At 40.4% G+C, this 22772-nt stretch overlaps 1 non-coding gene across 1 annotated transcript; it reads right to left on the reverse strand.

Annotated features, from left to right (window-relative positions):
- Positions 1-6321: 6321 nt before the first annotated feature.
- On the reverse strand, positions 6322-6429 carry LOC130971996 (small nucleolar RNA R71). Its single transcript, XR_009083201.1, has one exon. It is a non-coding gene; the product is annotated as a small nucleolar RNA R71 (small nucleolar RNA).
- Positions 6430-22772: the final 16343 nt, after the last annotated feature.

Raw genomic sequence — 22772 nt, forward strand, 5'->3', positions numbered from 1 at the left:
ACAGGATCTGTGGACCCCACAGGACCCCACCACCATCCTCCCTCTTCTTCCCCCATTCACCAATCACCTCAATACCTCTTCCCCAAAAACCCTTCACCTATCAAATCCCATCTTTCTCTTCACCTCTCACATCCATCCTTCATAAATCCCCACCAACCTCACCCTTCAAATTCAAACCACTTTCCCTCCCAAACCCACCCACACTTGGCCGAACTCCTTCTCCCCTCTCTCCTATAAATACCCTTCTTCACTTCTTCATTTTCACACCACCTAAACACCACTTCTCCTCTTCTTTGGCCGAACACACCACCATCTCCCTCTCTCATTTCTTCTTCTTCTACTCTCTTCTTTCTTCTTTTGCTCGAGGACGAGCAAACATTTTAAGTTTGGTGTGGTAAAAGCGTTGCTTTTTCGTTTTTCCATAACCATTATGGCATCCAAGGCCGGAGAAACCTCTAAAAAGAGGAAAGGGAAGGCAAAAGCTTCCACCTCCGAGTCGTGGAAGATGGATAGATTCATCTCAAGGGTGCATCAAGACCACTTCTATGAAGTTGTGGCCTTGAAGAAGGTGATCCCCGAGGTCCCCTTTTCACTCAAAAAGGGTGAATATCTGGAGATCCGCCATGAGATCCGAAGAAGAGGTTGGGAAGTACTTACCAACCCCATTCAACAAGTCGGAATCTTGATGGTTCAAGAGTTCTATGCCAATGCATGGATCACCAAGAACCATGATCAAAGTGTGAACCCGGATCCAAAGAATTATCTTACTATGGTTCGGGGGAAATACTTGGATTTTAGTCCGCAAAGTGTGAGGGTAGCGTTCAACTTGCCTATGATGCAAGGAGATGAACATCCTTACACAAGAAGGGTCAATTTTGATCAAAGGTTGGACCAAGTCCTCACAGTTATATGTGAAGAGGGAGTACAATGGAAGAGAGATTCAAGAGGTAAGCCGGTTCAATTGAGAAGGCATGACCTCAAGCCCATGGCTAGAGGATGGTTGGAGTTTATTCAACGCTCAATCATTCCCACTAGTAACCGGTCCGAAGTTACCATAGACCGGGCCATCATGATTCATAGCATCATGATTGGAGAAGAAGTGGAAGTTCATGAGGTTATAGCCCAAGAACTCTATAAAGTGGCGGACAAGTCTTCCACCTTGGCAAGGCTAGCCTTTCCTCATCTCATATGTCACCTCTGTTATTCAGTTGGAGTTGACATAGAAGGAGATACCCCCATTGATGAGGACAAGCCCATCACCAAGAAAAGGATGGAGCACACAAGAGACCCCTCTCATCAAGAGATCCCTGAGATGCCTCAAGGGATGCACTTTCCTCCACAAGACTATTGGGAGCAAGTAAACACCTCTCTAGGAGAGCTAAGTTCCAACATGGGACAACTAAGGGTGGAGCACCAAGAACACTCCATTCTCCTCCATGAAATTAGAGAAGATCAAAGAATCATGAGAGAGGAGCAACAAAGACAAGGAAGAGACATTGAGGAGCTCAAGCACTCCATAGGATCTTCAAGAGGAAGAAAGAGCCGCCATCACTAAGGTGGACCCGTTCCTTGATTTCCTTGTTCTTTATTCTTCTGTTTTTCAAATTTTATGCTTATGTTTGTCTATGTTTGTGTCTTATGATCATTAGTGTCTTAGTGTCTATGCCTTAGAGTTATGAATGTCCTATGAATCCATCACCTTTCTTGAATAAAAACGTGCTTAATTGAAAAGGAAAGAATTGCATGAATTCTGAATTTTATAATAGTTTAATTAATTTGATGTGGTGGCAATACTCTTGTTCTCTGAATGTATGCTTAAACAGTGCATATGTATCTTGAATTTGTGGTTCATGAAGGTTGGCTCTTGAAAGAATGATGAAAAAGGAGACATGTTACTGAGGATCTGAAAAATCATTAGAAATGATTCTTGAAGCAAGAAAAAGCAGTGAATACAAAAAAAAGGAAGAAAGCAAGCGAAAAAAAAAAAGAAAAAAAAAACCGAAAGAGAAAAAGAAAGAAAAAAAGAAAAGAATAAGAGTTGTGATCCAAGGCAAATAAGAGTGTGCTTAAGAACCCTGGACACCTCTAATTGGGGACTTTAGCAAAGCTGAGTCACAATCTGAAAAGGTTCACCCAATTATGTGTCTGTGGCATGTATGTATCCGGTGGTAATACTGGAAGACAGAGTGCTTTGGGCCACGGCCAAGACTCATAAAGTAGCTGTGTTCAAGAATCATCATACTTAACTAGGAGAATCAATAACACTATCTGGATTCTGAGTTCCTAAAGAAGCCAACCATTCTGAATTTCAAAGGATAGAGTGAGATGCCAAAACTGTTCAGAGGCAAAAAGCTAAAAGCCCCGCTCATCTAATTAATACTGATCTTCATAAATGTTTTTGGAATTCATTGCATATTCTCTTCTTTTTATCTTATTTGATTTTCAGTTGCTTGGGGACAAGCAAACAATTTAAGTTTGGTGTTGTGATGAGCGGATAATTTGTACGCTTTTTGGCATTGTTTTTAGTATGTTTTTGATATCTTTTAGTTAGTTTTTAGTATATTTTTATTAGTTTTTAGTTAAAATTCACTTTTCTGGACTTTACTATGAGTTGTGTGTTTTTCTGTGATTTCAGGTATTTTCTGGCTGAAATTGAGGGATCTGAGCAAAAATCTGATCCAGAGACTCAAAAGGACTGCAGATGCTGTTGGATTCTGACCTCCCTGCACTCGAAGTGGATTTTCTGGAGCTACAAAAGCCCAATTGGCGCGCTCTCAACGGCGTTGGAAAGTAGACATCCTGGGCTTTCCAGCAATATATGATAGTCCATACTTTGCCCAAGATTTGAAGGCCCAAACCGGCGATCAAAGTCACCTCAAGAAATTCCAGCGTTAAACGCCGGAACTGGCACCTAATTGGGAGTTAAACGCCCAAACTGGCATAAAAGCTGGCGTTTAACTCCAAGGAGAGTCTCTACACGAAAATGCTTCATTGCTCAGCCCAAGCACACACCAAGTGGGCCCGGAAGTGGATTTTTATGTCATTTACTCATCTTTGTACACCTTAGGCTACTAGTTATCTATAAGTAGGACCTTTTACTATTGTATTAGGGGACTTTGGTAGCTATCTTCGTTTTATGCTATCTTAGATCATTGGGAGGCTGGCCATTCGGCCATGCCTAGACCTTGTTCTTATGTATTTTCAACGGTGGAGTTTCTACACACCATAGATTAAGGTGTGGAGCTCTGCTGTACCTCGAGTATTAATGCAATTACTATTGTTCTTCCATTCAATTCTGCTTGTTCTTTATCCAAGATATCACTTGTTCTTCAACTTGATGAATGTGATGATCTGTGACACTCATCATCATTCTCACTTATGAACAAGGTGACTGACAACCATTCTTGTTCTACAAGCATTCGAGGCTTAGTGAATATCTCTTGGATTTCTGATTGCACGATGCATGGTTGATCGCCTGACAACCGAGTGCTCGCCTGACAAACGAGCCAGCCATTCCGTGAGATCAGAGTCTTCGTGGTATAGGCAAGAACTGATGGCGGCATTCAAGAGAATTCGGAAGGTCTCACCTTGTCTGTGGTATTCTGAGTAGGATTCAATGATTGAATGACTGTGACGTGCTCCAAACTCCTAGCAGGCTAGGGCGTTAGTGACAGACGCAAAAGTATCAATGGATATTATTCCGGCCTGACCGAGAACCGACAGCTGAATTCCGCTATGCCGTGACAGGGCATATGCCAATCGCTTTCACTGAGAGGATGGGAGGTAGCCACTGACAATGGTGAAACCCTACACGAGCTTGCCATGGAAAGGAGTAAGAAGGATTGGATGAAGGCAGTAGGAAAGCAGAGAGACGGAAGGGAAGGCATCTTCATACGCTTGTCTGAAGCTCTTACACCAATGATATACATAAGTATCTCTATCTTTATCTTTATGCTTTATTCGTTTATCACCATACCCATTTGAGTCTGCCTGACTGAGATTTACAAGATGACCATAGCTTGCTTCATACCACCAATCTCCGTGGGATCGACCCTTACTCGCGTAAGGTTTATTACTTGGACGACCCAGTGCACTTGCTGGTTAGTTGTGCGAAATTGTGTTTATGCCATGGTATTGAGCACCAAGTCTTTGGCGCCGTTGCCGGGGATTGTTCTTGTGTATGGACAACTGACGGTTCATCTTGTTGCTTAGATTAGGCATTTATTTTTTTCGAAATTCTTGAAGGTGAATCCTAGAGTTTCATGATGATTTGTTGAAATCTGGCTGGCTGAGAAGCCATGTCTAATTCCATTGGACCGAGGTTTCAACTCATCATCACAAGAGCTTGATGATTTTTATCAATCTTGCTTTTGGAGCAGTGATCTGCTAAGGCTTGGCTGGCCTTTGGCCATGTCTAGTGTTTTGGACCGAAGCTTTCCTTGAAAGCTTGGCTGGCTGTGAAGCCATGTCTAATTCCTGGACCGGAGTCTTAGACTAGCATTGCACTGATTCCTGGAATTCTCATTAAGAATTTTGATATCTTTTTCCACTTAATTTTCGAAAAAACACAAAAAAATCACAAAATCATAAAAACAAAAAATATTTGATGTTTCTTACTTAAGTCTAGTGTCTCATCTTAAGTTTGGTGTCAATTGCATGCATTCATTCATGTGTCTTAAGGATCTTCAAGTAATTCTTGATGATTTCTTACTCTGATCTTTGAATTCTTTTGGCTTGAGTGTTTATGTGTCTCATATAGTGTCAGTAGTACACAAACTGCTAAGTTTGGTGTCTTGCATGCATTGTTATTTGATTCTTGTTGCATTTTTTATTATTAAAAATCCAAAATATTTTTAATCTGTGTCTTTTCAAGTCAATAATACAAAGAATTGAAGATTCAGAACATGCTGCAGAGGAATTATACAGAAAAACTGAGCATTCAAAAATGCCCAGTGAAGAAGACAGACTGGCGTTTAAACGCCAGCCAGGGTGCCTGGTTGGGCGTTTAACGCCCAAAGAGGTAGCATTTTGGGCGTTAAACGCCAGAATGTATACCATTCTGGGCGTTTAACGCCAGGATGGTGCTAGGGGGAGAATTTTGTTTTCAAATCAATTTTTTTTCAAGTTTTCAAAGTTTTTCAAAATCAAATCTTTTTCAAATCATATCTTTTCAATCAAATGTTTTCAAAATCAATTTCTTTCCTTTTTCAAAGATACTTACTAACAATTAATGATTTGATTGAACATTTTTTGCCTTTTCTGTTGAGGAAGGTTTTATGTTTGAATCATATCTTTTCTTGTTAGGCAAGTCACTAATTTTCAAAATCAAATCTTTTAAAATTGATTTCAAAACATATCTTTTAAAATTGTTTTCAAATCATATCTTCTCAATTACATCTCTTTAAAACTAATCATATCTTCTTAACCTCATCTTTTTCAAAATAGTTTTTCAATCAAATCTTTTTAATTTCTAATTTCAAAGTCTTTTTCAAAAATCACTTGATTTCTTTCTCACTTTTATTTTCGAAATCAATTAAGTGTTTTTCAAAATGTTTTCAAAATCTTTTTCATTGAATTTTCGAAAATCCTCTTCCCTCCTTTCCACATCCTTCTATTTATGGAGTACTACTCCTTCCTAATGCACAATTCGAACTCTATCTAATCAAGTTCGAATTCTTCTACCTTCTCTTCTTCTATTTTTCTTTTCCTCTGACACTTCAAGGAATCTCTATACTGTGACATAGAGGATTCCATATTTTCTTGTTCTCTTCTCTTTCATATGAGTAGGAGCAGAGACAAAGGCATTCTTGTTGAAGCTGATCCTGAACCTGAAAGGACCTTGAAGAGAAAGCTAAGAGAAGCCAAAGCACAACTCTCTTTAGAGGACCTGACCGAATTCTTCAAAGAAGAAGAACACATGGCAGCCGAAAACAACAACAATGCCAACAATGCAAGGAAGGTGCTGGGTGACTTTACTGCACCCACTCCCAACTTCTATGGGAGAAGCATCTCTATCCCTGCCATTGGAGCAAACAACTTTGAGCTTAAGCCTCAATTAGTTTCTCTAATGCAACAGAATTGCAAGTTCCATGGACTTGCAATGGAAGATCCTCATCAGTTTTTAGCTGAGTTCTTGCAAATCTGTGACACAGTCAAGACTAATGGGGTTGACCCTGAGGTCTATAGACTGATGCTATTCCCTTTTGCAGTAAGAGACGAGCTAGAATATGGTTGGACTCACAACCTAAGGATAGCCTGGACTCTTGGGAAAAGCTAGTCAATGCCTTCTTGGCAAAGTTCTTTCCACCTCAAAAATGGAGTAAGCTTAGAGTGGAAGTCCAAACCTTCAGACAGAAGGATGGAGAATCCCTCTATGAAGCTTGGGAAAGATACAAACAATTAATCAGAAGATGTCCCTCAGACATGCTTTCTGAATGGAGCATCATAGGTATCTTCTATGATGGTCTCTCTGAACTATCCAAGATGTCTTTGGATAGCTCTGCTGGAGGATCTCTTCATTTGAAGAAGACGCCTACAGAGGCTCAAGAGCTAATTGAAATGGTTGCAAATAACCAATTCATGTACACTTCTGAAAGGAATCCTGTGAACAATGGGACTAGTCAGAAGAAAGGAGTTCTTGAGATTGACACTCTGAATGCCATATTGGCTCAGAACAAGATATTGACTCAACAAGTCAATTTAATTTCTCAAAGTCTGTCTGGAATGCAAAATGCACCTGGCAGTACTAAGGAAGCTTCATCTGAGGAAGAAGCTTATGATCCTGAGAACCCTTCAATGGAGGAGGTGAATTACCTAGGAGAACCCTATGGAAACACCTATAATTCTTCATGGAGAAATCACCCAAATTTCTCATGGAAGAATCAAGAGAGACCTCAACAAGGTTTCAATAACAATAATGGTGGAAGAAACAGAATTGGCAATAACAAGCCTTTTCCATCATCTTCTCAGCAACAGACAGAGAGTTCTAAGCAGAATACCTCTGACTTAGCAACAATGGTCTCTGATCTAATCAAAACCACTCAAAGTTTCATGAATGAAACAAGGTCCTCCATCAGAAATTTGGAAGGACAAGTGGGTCAGCTGAGCAAGAAAATTACTGAACTCCCTCCTAGTACTCTCCCAAGCAACACAGAAGAAAATCCAAAAGGAGAGTGCAAAGCCATAACCCTGGCCGAATATGGAGAGGAAAGAAAGGAGGTGGACGCCACTGAGGAAGACCTCAATGGGCGTACACCAACCTCCTCTGAGTTCCCCAATGAGGAACCATGGGAATCTGAGACTCAAAATGAGACCATAGAGATTCCATTGGACTTACTTCTGCCTTTCATGAGCTCTGATGAGTATTCTTCCTCTGAAGAGGATGAGTATGTCACTGAAGAGCAAGTTGCTAAATATCTTGGAGCAATCATGAAGCTAAATGACAAGTTATTTGGAAATGAGACTTGGGAAGATGAATCTCCCTTGCTCACCAAAGAGCTGGATGACTTGTCTAGGCAGAAATTACCCCAAAAGAGACAAGATCCTGGGAAGTTTTCAATACCTTGTACCATAGGCACCATGACCTTCAAGAAGGCCTTGTGTGACTTAGGGTCAAGTGTGAACCTCATGCCTCTCTCTGTAATGGAGAAGCTAGGGATCTTTGAGGTACAAGCTGCAAGAATCTCATTGGAGATGGCAGCCAACTCAAGAAAACAAGCTCATGGACTTGTAGAGAATGTTTTGGTAAAAGTTGAAAACCATTACATCCCTACTGATTTCATAGTCCTAGAGACTGGGAAGTGCATGGATGAATCCATCATCCTTGGCAGACCCTTCCTAGCCACAGCAAAGGCTGTGATTGATGTTGATAGAGGTGAACTAATCATTCAAGTGAATGAAAAATCCTATGTGTTCAAGGCTCAAGGATATCCCTCTGTCACCATGGAGATGAAGCTTGAAGGGCTTCCCTCAAATCAGAGACAAATAGAGCCCCCAAAGTCAAACTCTAAGTTTGGTGTTGGGAGGCCACAACCAACTCTAAGTTTGGTGTTGAACCCCCACATTCAAACTCTAAGTTTGGTGTTGGGAGGTTCCCACATTGCTCTGATCATTTGTAAGGCTCAATGAGAGCCATCTGTCAAGCTACTGACATTAAAGAAGCGCTTGTTGGGAGGCAACCCAATGATTATATTTTATATATTTTCTTTTATTTTATGTTTTTTTTGTAGGTTGATGATCATAAGAAGTTACAAAATCAATGAAAAAAGCAAAAACAAAATAAAAAACAGGAAGAAAAACAGCACACCCTGGAGGAAGATGTTGCTGGCGTTTAAAACGCCAGTAAGCCTAGCAGTTGGGCGTTTAACGCCCAGTCTGGCACCATTCTGGGCGTTTAACGCCAGAAAGGGCACCAGACTGGCGTTAAGCGCCAGAAAAGGGCAAGAACCTGGCGTTAAACGCCAGGAATGGGCATCAGCCCGGCGTTTAACGCCAGAAATGGCTCAAAACGTGATTTTGAGCAACATTTGGTGCAGGGATGACTTTTCCTTGACACCACAGGATCTGTGGACCCCACAGGACCCCACCACCATCCTCCCTCTTCTTCCCCCATTCACCAATCACCTCAATACCTCTTCCCCAAAAACCCTTCACCTATCAAATCCCATCTTTCTCTTCACCTCTCACATCCATCCTTCATAAATCCCCACCAACCTCACCCTTCAAATTCAAACCACTTTCCCTCCCAAACCCACCCACACTTGGCCGAACTCCTTCTCCCCTCTCTCCTATAAATACCCTTCTTCACTTCTTCATTTTCACACCACCTAAACACCACTTCTCCTCCTTCTTTGGCCGAACACACCACCATCTCCCTCTCTCTCATTTCTTCTTCTTCTACTCTCTTCTTTCTTTTTTTGCTCGAGGACGAGCAAACATTTTAAGTTTGGTGTGGTAAAAGCGTTGCTTTTTCGTTTTTCCATAACCATTATGGCATCCAAGGCCGGAGAAACCTCTAAAAAGAGGAAAGGGAAGGCAAAAGCTTCCACCTCCGAGTCGTGGGAGATGGATAGATTCATCTCAAGGGTGCATCAAGACCACTTCTATGAAGTTGTGGCCTTGAAGAAGGTGATCCCCGAGGTCCCCTTTTCACTCAAAAAGGGTGAATATCTGGAGATCCGCCATGAGATCCAAAGAAGAGGTTGGGAAGTACTTACCAACCCCATTCAACAAGTCAGAATCTTGATGGTTCAAGAGTTCTATGCCAATGCATGGATCACCAAGAACCATGATCAAAGTGTGAACCCGGATCCAAAGAATTATCTTACTATGGTTCGGGGGAAATACTTGGATTTTAGTCCGAAAAGTGTGAGGGTAGCGTTCAACTTGCCTATGATGCAAGGAGATGAACATCCTTACACAAGAAGGGTCAATTTTGATCAAAGGTTGGACCAAGTCCTCACAGTTATATGTGAAGAGGGAGTACAATGGAAGAGAGATTCAAGAGGTAAGCCGGTTCAATTGAGAAGGCATGACCTCAAGCCCATGGCTAGAGGATGGTTGGAGTTTATTCAACGCTCAATCATTCCCACTAGTAACCGGTCCGAAGTTACCATAGACCGGGCCATCATGATTCATAGCATCATGATTGGAGAAGAAGTGGAAGTTCATGAGGTTATAGCCCAAGAACTCTATAAAGTGGCGGACAAGTCTTCCACCTTGGCAAGGCTAGCCTTTCCTCATCTCATATGTCACCTCTGTTATTCAGTTGGAGTTGACATAGAAGGAGATACCCCCATTGATGAGGACAAGCCCATCACCAAGAAAAGGATGGAGCACACAAGAGACCCCTCTCATCAAGAGATCCCTGAGATGCCTCAAGGGATGCACTTTCCTCCACAAGACTATTGGGAGCAAGTAAACACCTCTCTAGGAGAGCTAAGTTCCAACATGGGACAACTAAGGGTGGAGCACCAAGAACACTCCATTCTCCTCCATGAAATTAGAGAAGATCAAAGAATCATGAGAGAGGAGCAACAAAGACAAGGAAGAGACATTGAGGAGCTCAAGCACTCCATAGGATCTTCAAGAGGAAGAAAGAGCCGCCATCACTAAGGTGGACCCGTTCCTTGATTTCCTTGTTCTTTATTCTTCTGTTTTTCAAATTTTATGCTTATGTTTGTCTATGTTTGTGTCTTATGATCATTAGTGTCTTAGTGTCTATGCCTTAGAGTTATGAATGTCCTATGAATCCATCACCTTTCTTGAATAAAAACGTGCTTAATTGAAAAGGAAAGAATTGCATGAATTCTGAATTTTATAATAGTTTAATTAATTTGATGTGGTGGCAATACTCTTGTTCTCTGAATGTATGCTTAAACAGTGCATATGTATCTTGAATTTGTGGTTCATGAAGGTTGGCTCTTGAAAGAATGATGAAAAAGGAGACATGTTACTGAGGATCTGAAAAATCATTAGAAATGATTCTTGAAGCAAGAAAAAGCAGTGAATACAAAAAAAGGAAGAAAGCAAGCGAAAAAAAAAAAGAAAAAAAAACCGAAAGAGAAAAAGAAAGAAAAAAAGAAAAGAATAAGAGTTGTGATCCAAGGCAAATAAGAGTGTGCTTAAGAACCCTGGACACCTCTAATTGGGGACTTTAGCAAAGCTGAGTCACAATCTAAAAAGGTTCACCCAATTATGTGTCTGTGGCATGTATGTATCCGGTGGTAATACTGGAAGACAGAGTGCTTTGGGCCACGGCCAAGACTCATAAAGTAGCTGTGTTCAAGAATTATCATACTTAACTAGAAGAATCAATAACACTATCTGGATTCTGAGTTCCTAAAGAAGCCAACCATTCTGAATTTCAAAGGATAGAGTGAGATGCCAAAACTGTTCAGAGGCAAAAAGCTAAAAGCCCCGCTCATCTAATTAATACTGATCTTCATAAATGTTTTTGGAATTCATTGCATATTCTCTTCTTTTTATCTTATTTGATTTTCAGTTGCTTGGGGACAAGCAAACAATTTAAGTTTGGTGTTGTGATGAGCGGATAATTTGTACGCTTTTTGGCATTGTTTTTAGTATGTTTTTGATATCTTTTAGTTAGTTTTTAGTATATTTTTATTAGTTTTTAGTTAAAATTCACTTTTCTGGACTTTACTATGAGTTTGTGTGTTTTTCTGTGATTTCAGGTATTTTCTGGCTGAAATTGAGGGATCTGAGCAAAAATCTGATCCAGAGACTCAAAAGGACTGCAGATGCTGTTGGATTCTGACCTCCCTGCACTCGAAGTGGATTTTCTGGAGCTACAAAAGCCCAATTGGCGCGCTCTCAACGGCGTTGGAAAGTAGACATCCTGGGCTTTCCAGCAATATATGATAGTCCATACTTTGCCCAAGATTTGAAGGCCCAAACCGGCGATCAAAGTCACCTCAAGAAATTCCAGCGTTAAACGCCGGAACTGGCACCTAATTGGGAGTTAAACGCCCAAACTGGCATAAAAGCTGGCGTTTAACTCCAAGGAGAGTCTCTACACGAAAATGCTTCATTGCTCAGCCCAAGCACACACCAAGTGGGCCCGGAAGTGGATTTTTATGTCATTTACTCATCTTTGTACACCTTAGGCTACTAGTTATCTATAAGTAGGACCTTTTACTATTGTATTAGGGGACTTTGGTAGCTATCTTCGTTTTATGCTATCTTAGATCATTGGGAGGCTGGCCATTCGGCCATGCCTAGACCTTGTTCTTATGTATTTTCAACGGTGGAGTTTCTACACCATAGATTAAGGTGTGGAGCTCTGCTGTACCTCGAGTATTAATGCAATTACTATTGTTCTTCCATTCAATTCTGCTTGTTCTTTATCCAAGATATCACTTGTTCTTCAACTTGATGAATGTGATGATCTGTGACACTCATCATCATTCTCACTTATGAACAAGGTGACTGACAACCATTCTTGTTCTACAAGCATTCGAGGCTTAGTGAATATCTCTTGGATTTCTGATTGCACGATGCATGGTTGATCGCCTGACAACCGAGTGCTCGCCTGACAAACGAGCCAGCCATTCCGTGAGATCAGAGTCTTCGTGGTATAGGCAAGAACTGATGGCGGCATTCAAGAGAATTCGGAAGGTCTCACCTTGTCTGTGGTATTCTGAGTAGGATTCAATGATTGAATGACTGTGACGTGCTCCAAACTCCTAGCAGGCTAGGGCGTTAGTGACAGACGCAAAAGTATCAATGGATATTATTCCGGCCTGACCGAGAACCGACAGCTGAATTCCGCTATGCCGTGACAGGGCATATGCCAATCGCTTTCACTGAGAGGATGGGAGGTAGCCACTGACAATGGTGAAACCCTACACGAGCTTGCCATGGAAAGGAGTAAGAAGGATTGGATGAAGGCAGTAGGAAAGCAGAGAGACGGAAGGGAAGGCATCTTCATACGCTTGTCTGAAGCTCTTACACCAATGATATACATAAGTATCTCTATCTTTATCTTTATGCTTTATTCATTTATCACCATACCCATTTGAGTCTGCCTGACTGAGATTTACAAGATGACCATAGCTTGCTTCATACCACCAATCTCCGTGGGATCGACCCTTACTCGCGTAAGGTTTATTACTTGGACGACCCAGTGCACTTGCTGGTTAGTTGTGCGAAGTTGTGTTTATGCCATGGTATTGAGCACCAAGTCTTTGGAGCCATTACCGGGGATTGTTTATGTTTTGAAAAGTATTGATCACAATTTCGTGCACCAACTTGCTAAGCGCTTCACCCTTCCTCAGACTGAATGACCATGGCCAATGGCGTTCAATCTGTAGCAGAAGAGATCAATGACCACGGCCCATGGCGTTGATCACATACAACCTGCCATAGAAGAAAATCATTCACAAGTAGAGAAGACAGTAGTATCAGAGTTAATTCAGAAAGGCAAAGCAACTCCAACTCTCAACTCTATTCATATCATTTATTCCAATTCGGTATTCCTTTCACAAGCAAACTACATCTAAACATTCAAACTAATAACCTCTTCTTAATTTAGCCTGACTAAGACCTGCAAGATAACCATAGCTTGCTTCAAATCATAATCCTCGTGGGATCGACCCTGACTCGCTCAGGTATTAGTTAGACGACCCAGTGCACTTGCTGGTATAATAGTACGAAGGTGTGGAGAATCATACGCACCAGTGTCAAAAATATTTTGTTGATTGGTTTATTTTCTTAGTTGTTAGTTTATTTTCTCGCAATTTATATTTTCTTGTCATCAAACCTAAAACCCAAAAATATACAAAACCATAACCAATAAGAAGTACACTTCCCTACAATTCCTTGAGAGATGACCAGATGTTTGAATACTTTGGTTTATTTTATTGGGTTTGTATTTGTGACAAATAATTTAAACATTGATTGAGGTTTAATTGTCGATTTAGAACTATACTTGCATTGTGATATTTTTGTGAAAATCTTTATCGACATTTTTCTTCCGTCAATGCCAAATTGAAGATCAATAGCATCAACACTTGAAAAAATTTGTGACAGAATTATATAACAATTTCCCAAAGGAGGAATCCCTCTAATGAACCTGAGGAGACTGAAATAGAAGCAAGATAAATAATTGGTGGCATTTATCAAAAGATATAGAGATCTAGATTTACTTAGCGTTGACACCATCCCAGAACCATAATCGGTGTACATGTGTATTAAAAATGTGAAAAATGGGTCACAAATTTACCTTTTCATGAACAATATAAACACTTTCTTCGAACTCTTGAAGAAAGCATCTGACCTAAGACAATGAAACACAATGGAAGAAAATCTAAATAAATATCTAGTCTAAAGGTGTGTGCTGTCGATGGTAAGAGCAGAAGGTGTCCCTATTCTAAAGATTCTAGTAGAAATATTCTTCCGCCTCCACTACCCATCTCTAGTGATCTAGCCATGGTGGTCGTAAATGAGTGTTTTGAGGATCGAACATTGAACGCCAAAATAAATAGAGAACCACTAACTCTTGAAGATTTGAAGGACCTACTATGTTGCATGGTACATCAAAATAAGAGCCATAACTTGACTAATTATTACATGGTAAGAAAATTGTTCCATAAGCAAGTGAAAAAAGGGAATATACTCCTAAATAAAGAACAAAATCAAGCAGTTGTGAAGAACACCCCTTTCGCCCAACATGACGTTGGAATAATGGATGTTGCGGGAGAGGTAACGCTAATTGAAATTGTAGATGAGGCCGAAAGGATGATTACCATGGAAGAGTCCCCAGATGAAGACACAGTAGCAATGAGTCTTTTGAAATCTTGGAGGCGCACTATCATATTTAAGCAACTTAGGTTGGAACTGTATATTTAGAAAAAAGGTAGCCAAAGTCTTAATAAAAGTCATTTAGAGGCCTGAAAAAAGCTTGGGGGCTATCAATTCTCTGCTCACAAGAATAGAAAAAGCCCATACGTCCTAGTGTTCTAGGATCCCGACTCATTCAATAGGGAGTTCTGCCATAATAAACCAATGTTCGTTGAAGTAGTGGCAAAAAAACTCCATCTTCAATCGTATGAAAAAGATTTCTAGAAAATGAGGTGTCCCACCCTATGAGCTCCTTAAAGAAAAGAGTAAGAGCAGGGCAAGAAAAATTTTGGGTACCTTTATTTTTGGCCTTCAAAAAATAAAGGCAAAAAAATAGCAGTAATTAATTGTTCTTTTCTTATAACAATACCCTCCCTTCTGCAAAGGCAAAATGTATGCATCCAAAATAAAATAATCACACAAGCAGGCAAAGAAAATAAAATTTCTTAGAGGAGTTTGAATAATATCAATAAAAAGGGAAGCATAACAACCAAAAAAAGGTATAATAATAAAAGTCATAGAGGCAGCAAAGAAAAAAAATATACTTTGTCAAAACCTTACATCTTTCACAAAATAAATAACTGAGAAAACTTACAAAGATCATCAAAAGATATGATGGAAAAAAATAACCTCATTATACTTGGTTGATTGCTCTTGCTCTAGGCTGACACTGGCTATCTTAGCCTTTATGGTGTCTAGTTCAAATGTTAGTTTGTTAACTTTTTTGAAGAGAAGAAACACTAGAAGAGAGAGTATCATGCTCTTTAGACAAGAATTTCTCTCCAGCAAAGTTGGATACCCCAGATGGAGGCTTTAGTTTGGAAGAAAGATTCTCAAGATAAGGACCATTGAATTTAACTAACTTAAGGTTAGTTAGATATGCTTTTGCCACATCTGTATAAACACCCTACAAGTCTGCAAGGGTGTGCATAGCAAAGAAATCCACACATTCAGAAATACCTGATACACAAGTTTCTTAAAAAGGCGATTGAAGTTGCTAGGAAGCATGAAAGAAGGGTTCATCGATGAAAACTGAGACGACAAAGTCTTGATATCACCATGGAAACAATTATATTCATCATGACAGAAGCTAACATGCACCAATAAGTCATATTAGTTGTTCTACCAAAAATTCACTTTAAACATGATCTTAAAGAATCTTCAAAGAAGCTAAGTACTCTCATCTTTAATATTAAAGCTCTCAATTCTATGCACATTTATCATCTTGTAAAACATCCATGCCTAGTGACATGCGAAATTGTGATCACTACTTTTCACAACTCAAATAATCCCTAGTAATGGCCCCAAAGACTTGGTGCTCAATACCATGGCATAAACACAACTTCGCACAACTAACCAGCAAGTGCACTGGGTCGTCCAAGTAATAAACCTTACGCGAGTAAGGGTCGATCCCACGGAGATTGTTGGTATGAAGCAAGCTATGGTCACCTTGTAAATCTCAGTCAGGCAGACTCAAATGGTTATGGATGATATATGAATAAAAGATAAAGATAGAGATACTTATGCAATTCATTGGTAAGAACTTCAGATAAGCGAATGGAGATGCTTTGTCCCTTCCGTCTCTCTGCTTTCCTACTGTCTTCATCCAATCCTTCTTACTCCTTTCCATGGCAAGCTGTATGCAAGGGTTTCACCGTTGTCAGTGGCTACCTCCCATCCTCTCAGTGGAAATGTTCAACGCACCCTGTCACGGCACGGCTATCCAGCTGTCGGTTCTCGATCATGTCGGAATAGAATCCAATGATTCTTTTGCGTCTGTCACTAACGCCCCACAATCGCGAGTTTGAAGCTCGTCACAGTCATTCAATCATTGAATCCTACTCAGAATACCACAGACAAGGTTTAGACCTTCCGGATTCTCTTGAATGCCGCCATCAATTCTAGCTTATACCACGAAGATTCCGGTTAAAGAACCCAAGAGATAAACATTAGAGCCTTGTTTGCTTGTAGAACAGAAGTGGTTGTCAGTCACTTGTTCATAAGTGAGAATGATGATGAGCGTCACATAATCATCACATTCATCAAGTTCTTGAGTGCGAATGAATATCTTGGAACAAGAACAAGCTGAATTGAATAGAAGAACAATAGTAATTGCATTAATACTCGAGGTACAGCAGAGCTCCACACCTTAATCTATGGTGTGTAGAAACTCCACCGTTGAAAATACATAAGAACAAGAGTGATCATTGGCCTCGGCCCCAGAGAGGGAACCAGAAGAACCATGATCTGATCTAAGATCTAAAGTGATCAAAAGATGAAAATACAAATAGCAAAAGGTCCTATATATAGAGAACTAGTAGCTTAAGAATTACAAAGATGAGTAAATGACATAAAAATCCACTTCCGGGCCCACTTGGTGTGTGCTTGGGCTGGGCATTGAAGCATTTTCGTGTAGAGACTCTTCTTGGAGTTAAACGCCAGCTTTTGTGCCAATTTGGGCGTTTAACTCCCATTCTTGTGCCAGTTTCGGCGTTTAACGCTGGGAATTCTGAAGGTGACTTTGAACGCCGGTTTGGGCCATCAAATCTTGGGCAAAGTATGGACAATCATATATTTCTGGAAAGCCTAGGATGTCTACTTTCCAACGCCATTGAGAACGCGCCAATTGGGCTTCTTTAGCTCCAGAAAATCCACTTCGAGTGTAGGGAGGTCAGAATCCAACAGCATCTGCAGTCCTTTTCAGTCTCTGAATCAGATTTTTGCTCAGGTCCCTCAATTTCAGCCAGAAAATACCTGAAATCACAGAAAAACACACAAACTCAAAGTAAAGTCCAGAAAAGTGAATTTTAATTAAAAACTAATAAAAATATACTAAAAACTAACTAAATCCTACTAAAAACATACTAAAAACAATGCCAAAAAGCGTACAAATCATCCGCTCATCACAACACCAAACTTAAATTGTTGCTTGTCCCCAAGCAACTGAAAATCAAATAAAATAAAAAGAAGAGAATATGCAATGAATTCCAAAAACATCTATGAAGATCAGTATTAATTAGATGAGCGGGTCTTTTAGCTTTTTGCCTCTGAACAGTTTTGGCATCTCACTCTGTCCTTTGAAATTCAGAATGATTGGCTTCTTTAGGAACTCAGAATCCAGATAGTGTTATTGATTCTCCTAGTTAAGTATGATGATTCTTGAACACAGCTACTTTATGAGTCTTGGCCGTGGCCCAAAGCACTCTGTCTTCCAGTATTACCACCGGATACATACATGCCACAGACACATAATTGGGTGAACCTTTTCAGATTGTGACTCAGCTTTGCTTGAGTCCCCAATTAGAGGTGTCCAGGGTTCTTAAGCACACTCGTTTTGCCTTGGATCACAACTTTATTTCTTTCTTTTTCTTTCTTTTTCTCTTTCTCCCCTTTTTTTTCGTTTTTTTTCTTCTTTCCCCTTTTTTTTTGTATTCACTACTTTTTCTTGCTTCAAGAATCATTTTTATGATTTTTCAGATCCTCAGTAACATGTCTCCTTTTTCATCATTCTTTCAAGAACCAACCAATCGTGAACAACAAATTCAAAAGACATATGCACTGTTTAAGCATACATTCAGAAAACAAAAGTATTGCCACCACATCAAAATAATTAATCTGTTATAAAATTTAAAATTCATGCAATTCTTCTCTTTTTCAATTAAGAACATTGTTTATTTAAGAGAGGTGATGGATTCATAGGACATTCATAATTTTAAGGCATAGACACTAAGACACTAATGATCATAAGACACAAACATGGATAAACATAAGCATAAAATTCGAAAAACAGAAAAATAAAGAACAAGGAGATTAAAGAACGGGTCCACCTCAGTGATGGCGGCTTGTTCTTTCTCTTGAAGGTCTTATGGGGTGCTTGAGCTCCTCAATGTCTCTTCCTTGTCTTTGTTGCTCATCTCTCATGATTCTTTGATCTTCTCTAATTCCATGGAGGAGGATGGAATGTTCTTGGTGCTCCACCCTTAGTTGTCCCATGTTTGAACTCAGTTCTCCTAGGGAGGTGTTCAGTTGCTCCCAATAGTTTTGTGGAGGAAAGTGCATCCCTTGAGGTATCTCAGGGATTTCATGATGAGTGGGGTCTCTTGTTTGCTCCATCCTTTTCTTAGTGATGGGCTTGAGGTCATGCCTTCTCAGTTGAACCGGCTTCCCTCTTGAGTTTCTCTTCCATTGAGCGCCCTCTTCACAAATGTTTATGAGGACTTGGTCCAACCTTTGATCAAAGTTGACCCTTTTTGAGTTTGAAAGGGATCTCTGGGATCACCTTCTTCAAGGCCACAACTTCATAGAAGTGGTCTTGATGCACCCTTGAGATGAATCTCTCCATCTCCATGACTCGGAGGTGGAAGCTTTTGCTTTCCCTTTCCTCTTTCTAGAGGTTTCTCCGGCCTTGGATGCCATAAATGGTTATGGAAAAACAAAAAGCAATGCTTTTACCACACCAAACTTAAAAGGTTTGCTCGTCCTCGAGCAAAAGAAGAAAGAAAAGAGTAGAAGAAGAAGAAATAGAGGAGATGGAGGTGGCTTTGTGGTTCGGCCAAAGGGGGGAGAAGTAGTGTTTAGGGTGTGTGAAAAGGAAGGAGTGAAGATGGGTTTATATAGGGGTGAAGAGAGGGGTAGGGTTCGGCCATTATGGGTGGGTTTGGGTGGGAAAGTGGTTTGAATTTGAATGGTGAGGTAGGTGGAGTTTTATGAAGGATGGGTGTAAGTGGTGAAGAGAAAGATGGGATTTGATAGGTGAAGGGTTTTTAGGGAAGAGGTGTTGAGGTGATTGGTGAATGGGTAAAGAAGAAGAGAGAGGGTGGTGGGGTAGGTGGGGATCCTGTGAGGTCCACAGATCCTGAGGTGTCAAGGAAAATTCAACCCTGCACCAAGTATTGTGCGAAAATGCACTATGTGCCAATTCTGGCGTTAAACGCCGGGCTGGTGCCCATTTCTAGCGTTTAACGCCAAGTTCTTGTCCTTTTCTGGCGTTTAACGCCAGTCTGGTGCCCCTTTCTGGCGTTAAACGCCCAGAATGGTGCCAGACTGGGCGTTAAACGCCCAACTGCTTCCCTTACTGGCGTTTAAACGCCAGCATGATCTTCCTCCAGGGTGTGCTGTTTTTCTTCCTGTTTTTTATTCTGTTTTTGCTTTTTCAATTGATTTTGTGACTTCCCATGATCATCAACCTAAAGAAAACATAAAATAACAAAAGAAAATAGATTAAATATAACATTGGGTTGCCTCCCAACAAGCGCTTCTTTAATGTCAGTAGCTTGACAGAGGGCTCTCATAGAGCCTCACAGATGCTCAGAGCAATGTTGGAACCTCCCAACACCAAACTTAGAGTTTGAATGTGGGGTTTCAACACCAAACTTAGAAGTTGGTTGTGGCCTCCCAACACCAAACTTAGAGTTTGACTGTGGAGGCTCTGTTTGACTCTGATTTGAGAGAAGCTCTTCATGCTTCCTCTCCATGGTGACAGAGGGATATCCTTGAGCCTTAAACACAAAGGATTCTTCATTCACTTGAATGATCAATTCACCTCTATCAGCATCAATCACAGCCTTTGCTGTGGCTAGGAAGGGTCTGCCAAGGATGATGGATTCATCCATGCACTTCCCAATCTCTAGGACTATGAAATCAGCAGGGATGTAATGGTCTTCAATCTTCACCAGAACATCCTCTACAAGTCCATAAGCTTGTTTTCTTGAATTGTCTGCCATCTCTAGTGAGATTCTTGCAGCTTGTACCTCAAAGATCCCTAGCTTCTCCATTACAGAGAGAGGCATGAGGTTTACACTTGACCCTAAGTCACACAGAGCCTTCTTGAAGGTGATGGTGCCTATGGCGCAAGGTATTGAAAACTTCCCAGGATCCTGTCTCTTTTGAGGTAATTTCTGCCTAGACAAGCCATCCAGTTCTTTGGTGAGCAAAGGGGGTTCATCCTCCCAAGTCTCATTACCAAACAACTTGTCATTTAGCTTCATGATTACTCCAAGGTATTTAGCAACTTGCTCTTCAGTGACATACTCATCCTCTTCAGAGGAAGAATACTCATCAGAGCTCATGAATGGCAGAAGTAAGTCCAGTGGAATCTCTATGGTCTCATTTTGAGCCTCAGATTCCCATGGTTCCTCATTAGGGAACTCTTTGGAGGTCAGTGCACGCCCATTGAGGTCTTCCTCAGTGGCGTTCACTGCCTCTTCCTCCTCTCCAAATTTGGGCATGTTGATGGCCTTGCACTCTCCTTTTGGATTTTTTTCTGTATTGCTTGGAAGAGTACTAGGAGGGAGTTCAGTAATTTTCTTGCTCAGCTGTCCCACTTGTGCCTCCAAATTCCTAATGGAGGACCTTGTTTCAGTCATGAAACTTTGAGTGGTTTTGATTAGATCAGAGACCATGGTTGCTAAGTCAGAGTGGTTCTGCTTAGAATTCTCTGTCTGTTGCTGAGAAGATGATGGAAAAGGCTTGCCATTGCTAAACCTATTTCTTCCACCATTATTGAAACCTTGTTGAGGTCTCTGTTGATCCTTCCATGAGAGATTTGGATGATTCCTCCATGAAGAATTATAGGTGTTTCCATAGGGTTCTCCCATGTAATTCACCTCTTCCATTGAAGGGTTCTCAGGATCATAAGCTTCTTCTTCAGATGAAGCATCCTTAGTACTGCCTGGTGCATTTTGCATTCCAGACAGACTTTGAGAAATCAAATTGACTTGTTGGGTCAATATTTTATTCTGAGCCAATATGGCAGTCAGAGTATCAATCTCAAGAACTCCTTTCTTCTGATTTGTCCCATTGTTCACAGGATTCCTTTCAGAAGTGTACATGAATTGGTTATTTGCAACCATTTCAATGAGCTCTTGAGCTTCTGCAAGCGTCTTCTTCAGATGAAGAGATCCTCCAGCAGAGCTATCCAAAGACATCTTGGACAGTTCAGACAGACCATCATAGAAAATACCTATGATGCTCCATTCAGAAAGCATGTCAGAAGGACATTTTCTAATCAATTGTTTGTATCTTTCCCAAGCTTCATAGAGGGATTCTCCTTCCTTCTATCTGAAGGTTTGGACTTCCACTCTAAGCTTACTCAATTTTTGAGGTGGAAAGAACTTTGCCAAGAAGGCATTGACTAACTTTTCCCAAGAGTTCAGGCTGTCTTTAGGTTGTAAGTCCAACCATATTCTAGCTCTGTCTCTTACAGCAAAAGGGAATAGCATAAGTCTGTAAACCTCAGGGTCAACCCCATTAGTCTTGACAGTGTCACAGATTTGCAAGAATTCAGCCAAAAACTGATGAGGATCTTCCAATGGAAGTCCATGGAACTTGCAATTCTGTTGCATTAGAGAAACTAATTGAGGCTTAAGCTCAAAGTTGTTTGCTCCAATGGCAGGGATAGAGATGCTTCTCCCATAGAAGTCGGGAGTAGGTGCAGTAAAGTCACCAAGCACCTTCCTTGCATTATTGGCATTGTTGTTGTTTTCGGCTGTCATGGGTTCTTCTTCTTTGAAGATTTCTGTTAGGTCCTCTACAGAGAGTTGTGCCTTAGCTTCTCTTAGCTTTCGCTTCAAGGTCCTTTCAGGTTCAGAGTCAGCCTCAACAAGAATGCTTTTGTCTTTGCTCCTGCTCATATGAAAGAGAAGAGAACAAGAAAGTATGGAATCCTCTATGTCACAGTATAGAGATTCCTTGAGGTGTCAGAGGAACAGAAAAATAGAAGGAAGAGGTAGAAGAATTCGAACTTTGTGAGATAGAGTTCGAATTGTGCATTGAGGAGGAGTGGTACTCCATAAGTAGAAGGATGTGAGAAGAGGGGAAGAGATTTTTTGAAAATTAATTAAAAGATTTTAAAATCATTTTGAAAAAGATTTTGAAGAAGATATGATTGAAAACTTTTTTTGAAAAAGATGTGATTTAAAAGTTATGGTTTTAAAAAGATGTGATTGAGAAGATATGATTTGAAAAACAATTTAAGAAAAGATTTGATTTTAAAAATTAATGACTTGGCTAACAAGAAAAGATATGATTCAGACATTAAACCTTTCTCAACAGAAAAGGCAACATACTTGAAATGTTGAATCAAATCATTAATTGATAGCAAGTATCTTTGAAAAAGGAAAGAAATTGATTTTGAAAAAGATATGATTTGAAAAAGATTTGATTTTGAAAAACTTTGAAAACTTGAAAAAAAATTGATTTAAAAACAAAATCTTCCCTCTTGTGCCATCCTGGCGTTAAACGCCCAGAATGGTATCCATTCTGGCGTTTAACGCCCAAAATGCTACCTTTTTGGGCGTTAAACGCCCAGCCAGGCACCCTGGCTGGCGTTTAAACGCCAGTTTTTCCTTCTTCACTGGGCGTTTTGAACGCCCAGCTTTTTCTGTATAATTCCTCTGTTGCATGTACTGAATCTT

Source organism: Arachis stenosperma, chromosome 3, assembly GCF_014773155.1.
Source record: "Arachis stenosperma cultivar V10309 chromosome 3, arast.V10309.gnm1.PFL2, whole genome shotgun sequence".
NCBI lineage: Eukaryota > Viridiplantae > Streptophyta > Magnoliopsida > Fabales > Fabaceae > Arachis > Arachis stenosperma.